The sequence below is a fragment of the Adiantum capillus-veneris genome, chromosome 7, assembly GCF_014529385.1.
Source record: "Adiantum capillus-veneris isolate H3 chromosome 7, ASM1452938v2, whole genome shotgun sequence".
NCBI classification, from domain to species: domain Eukaryota; kingdom Viridiplantae; phylum Streptophyta; class Polypodiopsida; order Polypodiales; family Pteridaceae; genus Adiantum; species Adiantum capillus-veneris.
In genome coordinates, this window is record NC_140937.1 from 126,303,302 (window position 1) to 126,309,019 (window position 5,718).

General features: G+C 41.1%; 1 pseudogene; it reads right to left on the minus strand.

The window, feature by feature from the left end:
* Positions 1-3,709: 3,709 nt before the first annotated feature.
* On the minus strand, positions 3,710-4,760 carry LOC147454581 (inositol-pentakisphosphate 2-kinase IPK1-like; annotated as a pseudogene).
* Positions 4,761-5,718: the final 958 nt, after the last annotated feature.

A 5,718-nucleotide genomic window follows, 5' to 3' on the forward strand; every position in this document is an offset into this window, starting at 1 on the left:
TCTCAAACACGACATTACAAGGCAGTTGATAGACATCGACGCAACTTGCAGTTGAAGGAGGATGATTTGGATGCTCTTACGGTTTGAGAAGGCACGTCTTAGGAAACGAAAGAGAAAAGAGTAGCTTTTTCCAAAGCTAAAAATGTGGTACTATGGCCCTTTCTAGATCCAAGAGAAGATAAGTGATGTATCCTTTTGATTGAAGTTTCCAGAAACTTAGAAGATTCGTGAGTCTCTTGAAACCTGCCTATCCTGATGCTCGTATGCCCTCTTTCTCTGCCCATCTACTCAGCTCCTGCTCAAGAATAGATTCATACAGTCTAGCCAATGTGTGACCAACTGTGACAAACTGCTGACGTGTGGAAACCCTAATTATGCAAAAACCCTAACCCTAAAATAAAAAACCCTAATTTTACCCGAGACCCTAGTTTTGTTGAACCCTAACCCTAAAATTAGAAACCCTAATTATGCTAGAAACCCTTAATTCTGTTGAAACCCTAACCCTAAAATCAAAAACCCTAATTCTGCCCGAAACCCTAACGCTAACCTTGATTTGCTGACGTGGTGGGCTGACATGTAGCCTGCTGTACAAACACCAGCGCGAGTTACAAAAAGCTGGTAGCTTTTGGAATTGCTTTTTGGACCAGGAGCTTTTGAGTTTTGAAGGCTTTTCACTATAATTGCTTTTTAGGCCAAGGGCCTTTAAATATGAGGTTAGGGCTCATTCTCTGGCATGCTTCAGTACGAAGGTGCAGAGTCTGGAGTACCGGCTTGTACTGTGTTGATGCAATATAAAGAAATACCGAAAGGGGCGCCAAGGTTTGGGGCCAATACTCTTTGGGGTGGAATTCCGCTACTCCGTGTCACGTGTCGTCTCTCTCTATTTCAGTTCAGTTGTTATTTGAACTGCTTAAAGTTGTTCAGTCTGTTCTTTTGTATTGGCACGTGGTGCCTGTCTTGTGACACCAACCATGGTGCGATAATTCCTACGAACCGTGGATCTTCTGCGATAATTCCTGTGAACCGTGGATCTCTTGCCTTAAAAATAGCCACAATCGTGTACATACTGCAAGTCTCAGGAAAACCCTCATGCATGACTCGATTAAACATCATACCAAGAAGCTCTGCAATCATATGTCTGGCATGGATGAAGTGTCTGCTACCAGACCATCATGATCATGTGCTCTCTCTGTCTTCATCTTGTCAATGGATTTCCTTACCCTCTCGACAGTAAAGAAAGTACATGTCTGGAGGCATGGCTTTCTAGAGAGAGAGAGAGAGAGAGAGAGAGAGAGAGAGAGAGAGAGAGAGATGGCACGACACGACACGACGGAATTCCGTCATCAAAAGCACTAGCCCCAAAGACCGGCGCCCCTTTTGATATTTCTTTATTTTTGATCACAACAAGGTACAACTCCGGAGGGTCCTCTGCTCTCAGACTCTGCGTCTAAATGCTCTGCAGAGTGAGGCCCCAAGGGCTCTTATAAATAGTACAAGGGAGGTCCAAAAGCAGAGCCCGAAAAGCATTAGGTTCAAAAGCACTGAACCCCAAAAGCATCTACTCCCAAAGGCTAGCGCAAATTGCAAAATTTTGGACAGCCTGCGACGCGGCACAGCCATCGCAAAATGCGAAAAATCCATATGACTTGGAACGTCAGCATGCCAGCGCGAGATTTACGGAAGTCTCTCCGAGAGTTCAAGCTTTTGGTCTTTAGGGTTCTAAGCCCCACGGCCGGTGCTCGTAAGTTCTTCAAGTTGGTCGGTTTAGTTTCTCTTGTCCACTCCGCCATTTATCTCCCAATTGGTCACTCCAAGCCATCACTTTGTGATAGCCATGGCATCAAATGGAGTAGTGGAACGCGACAAAAGGACTGTGGCGGAGATGGTTCGAACTATGCTCGAGCATCTTGATCTACCCAAGTCATTGTGGGCCAAGGCCATTGCTACAGTTGTTCATATTCTCAACTAGTCTCCTTTGACTTTGCTCCCTTCCAAACTCCATTTGAGGCTTACTTTGGTTAAAAGCCTCATGCCTACTATTTTCAAATTTTTGGGAGTGATGCCTGCATCCATGTTCCAAAGAAGCAATGTGGGAAGTTTGACTCAAGTCCAACCGAATGATATATATACAATACTCTTTCCAAGGGCTATCAACTTAATGATCCAAATAGGAAGGAGATAGTGATGAGACATAATGTGGTCTTTGACACGTATATTCCTTTAGAACGAGCTTCCACAATATCCCTGGATTTGCCTTTTCTAGTAGATCCTAATGATGATTCCTCTCGTATATAAAAAAAGAACCCTCTTCTTCAGCTCTTGTCCCTCACACTCCGGAAAGCGATGTACGGTTTTGAGATGATGCAATAGATGATGGCTCTTAAACAAAACCTTGAGCCTAATGACACACCAGCATAGGGATTTTAAGCCCACATATCACATTAGTATTTGAGAGGCTATTAGGCCCAAACTCAAGGTCAAGCCTTGCTAATGAAAGCATAGGGAGGTGGAGGAGTAATTAGTGATGTTAAGAAATTGCTCTAAATGGGTGCACCTATTCTTCTCCTGATCTAAAGCCTAATCACCAAAGGCAATTAGTGGCACAAGGGACTTAAACTCATGTACAAAATCACACTCAGGGATTATCTTGGAGTCTGGAGACTAGAGAATCAAAACTAGCACTAGTGCTAATTAGCTAGAGACTAATGGCCTACGAGGTGCTAATCCTCTTCAAGCTCTGTTCGCATTAGTTGAAGGCTATGGGGACATGCGAGACGAGTTTGTAGGCTTAGTGTACGAGAGAAGTGACGGGGGGCATTGTCTTGTGAGCTCTCTCTCTCTCTCTCTCTCTCTCTCTCTCTCTTTAAGGATGGGGACCAGCCAGCATCTTCAGGTCCCTCTCTATCTGCCGTTTCTCTCTTTTTGCTTCATTTATCAGAGTACATTGATATTTTTTCTGCGCTCCTATTTGTACAAATACCGCCAAAGGCACTTGACTTGAGGGCAATTGTCATCTACAAATTTGAAAGTGTGATCTATTCCGTTTTGTTAGTCATTCAGGGCAATTCGTATGCTTGAGGGGATGATCTGCCCAGCCAGTGATCACACAATTTAGATTAATCCCTCCTCGAATACTACTGCAATATTTGGCTACTACATCGAATACTACTGCAATATTTGGCTACTACATAATATTTCGAACTAGTTTGAAATGATTATCATACATTTGACAAAGTTTGAAAATTTTTCTTGCAAATGCTCTATTTTTAATACTCATTGATTATTTGAACTCGAATGCTATGAAATGTTTCTAAAATGTTTAGAAATTAGGGTCGCCTTTGAAAATGACCCAGGGGTCGGAATCAAGCTCTTTTCATACGTTCAAACTCGTTTGTGTTTGACGTTTGATTTACATTTGAAAAAAATTATGGAATTGGCACAACACCTAAGGAGCAAATTGGGCCTCTCTTCCCAAGCATTCGAAAAAGCTTCTTGACTAAGATTTTGTGCATCTTTCCTTGATAGGGAGGATACTGGTGGCCAACTAGGTGGTTTTGGGAACAATGTGGTATAATACCTCTTAATGGATGTTCTCAAAATCCTATTTAGAGAAGATCGAGAGCTCAAGGATTTTCACAGAGGTGCATTGAGTCAGGTTGTGAGCCGAGAATGGTAGGGAAAATTTGCTTGTTATCACTAAATATCACGATTAACTATCCAAGGTTTCTAGACCGAAATCTGAATTATTGGCTGCAAGAAGGTTACGCACCTCGAAAACAAAAGGATCTCTGCTCTTTGAAGAGGAGATCACTTTATAATGCTTAACTTCTGCATTCTTTGCTTTCAAATTTGGCACTTGTTAAATGTGAGCATAAGACAGGAGTCTTTTGTTGTGGCAGCTATCAAGTAATTTCTGACTACTTGGCTACACTCTAGCAAGCTCATACCATTCAGGAAGTCAACGCTTTTTAGACTTGGTCCATCATCTATATCCAGCATGCTTTCTTTTAAATTATACATACACTTGCTGTGTGATACTTTTTTGTACGCATGAATTGCTCCTTCAATGTCCAATGTATCCAATTTTTGTGCTGCCGATAAATTTTTGAGTGCATTTGTCTCATACAAACTTTGTGCTACAAGCTCTCTCAAGACTTCCACTGGTTCAACTTTATTGTAAGAGAAAATTCAACTTTGCAATGCTTCATCAGGACCTGAGTCACAAGCTACTACATCGATGATGGGGCCGCCAACAAAAAATCACAAATTGTTTGAATTTGGAACAGACTGTACACAGCTTCATTGATTCTCTCCAAGTCTCCTGTGAACGAGTCAAGAGGAGAGTATTGGCTGAGAAGTTTCACCTACATAGCCGAAGAGAAAAAGCAAGCATTCATCAGTCCCCACTCACAAATAGGAAAAAAAATCGGGAGACCACCAACCTGCCTTTCATAAAGCTTCAATACTTGATGCATGGTAAAGCAAGGGAGTCCTCTTTGTAAAATCATTTCCAGTAACTATGTAATCAGAATTAGGGAGAATCAATGAAGCTGTGTACAGTCTGGTCCAAATTCCTCAAAACAATTTGTAATGCCGCATTTAGACTGTTTTTGTCTATGATTGCAAACAACCAAGAAAGTTGCCTTGTGCAGTACCGATCAAATTAATTGAAGACGTTGCTTGTTGCTAATCCTGCTCTACTGAGATGCTTGGAAAAGTAAAAAAAAATTCTAGTCAACACCTGCTTCAGGCATAAAAGTAGAATACGAAGATCATCTAACTGCATAGAGATTTGTTTAAAAGGTTGTACATATAAGCTTCAATGCCAATCAAATTAATTGAAGACGTTGCTAATCCTGCTCTACTGAGATGCTTGGAAGTGAAAAAAATTTATGGTCAACACAGTCAGATGATCTTCGTCTTCTACTTTTCTGCCTGAAGCAGGTGTTGACCAGAATTTTTTTTAACTTCCAAGCATCTCAGTAGAGCATGATTAGCAACAAGCAACTTCTTCAATTAATTTGATTGGTACTGAAGCTTATATGTACAGCCTTTTAAACAAATCTCTATGCAGTCAGATGATCTTCGTATTCTGCGTAGAGATTTGTTTAAAACGTTGTACATATAAGCTTGTATTAGCTCCATAAATCGATTTACAGATGAAACAAAAATCACGCAAAAGCATATGCAGAGAATGGTGTGTAACATAACATCCGATGCAAAAGTCTTTGATGTGAAGGTGACAAAATCACAATCTGCTATACGCTAAAATAAGATGATATTCGCTACATGCAACATAACTTCAATGCTTGTCTAAACAGGAAGAGAAATATCAACGTGCATACCTTAGCCTTTAGTGGTGCAGGCTCGTACATATATTCTTCCTAATCTCAACTTACTTATCAATTCTTCCTAATCTCAACTTACTTATCAAACCAACAAACTAAGTAGAAAAAACTCAGCCATTACAAATGCCGGCACATTTAAGGAGAGAGATGCGCAATGTTATAGTTACATCTTCTATCCAGTGATGGCTCCAGTCTCTTCCAAGGGCAGTTTAGGGAGTGTGGGTTGTTTTTTTTGGCTATGCTTGACCATGTTTGAGGTAGATGGACCTTTTTCGATGGTATGAGCCGTGTATATGTCCATCTGGTAGGCAGTTTTCCGAGAATGTGACCGTTGGGGAGCATTTTTTTTTCCCTTTCTTACATGATGTGA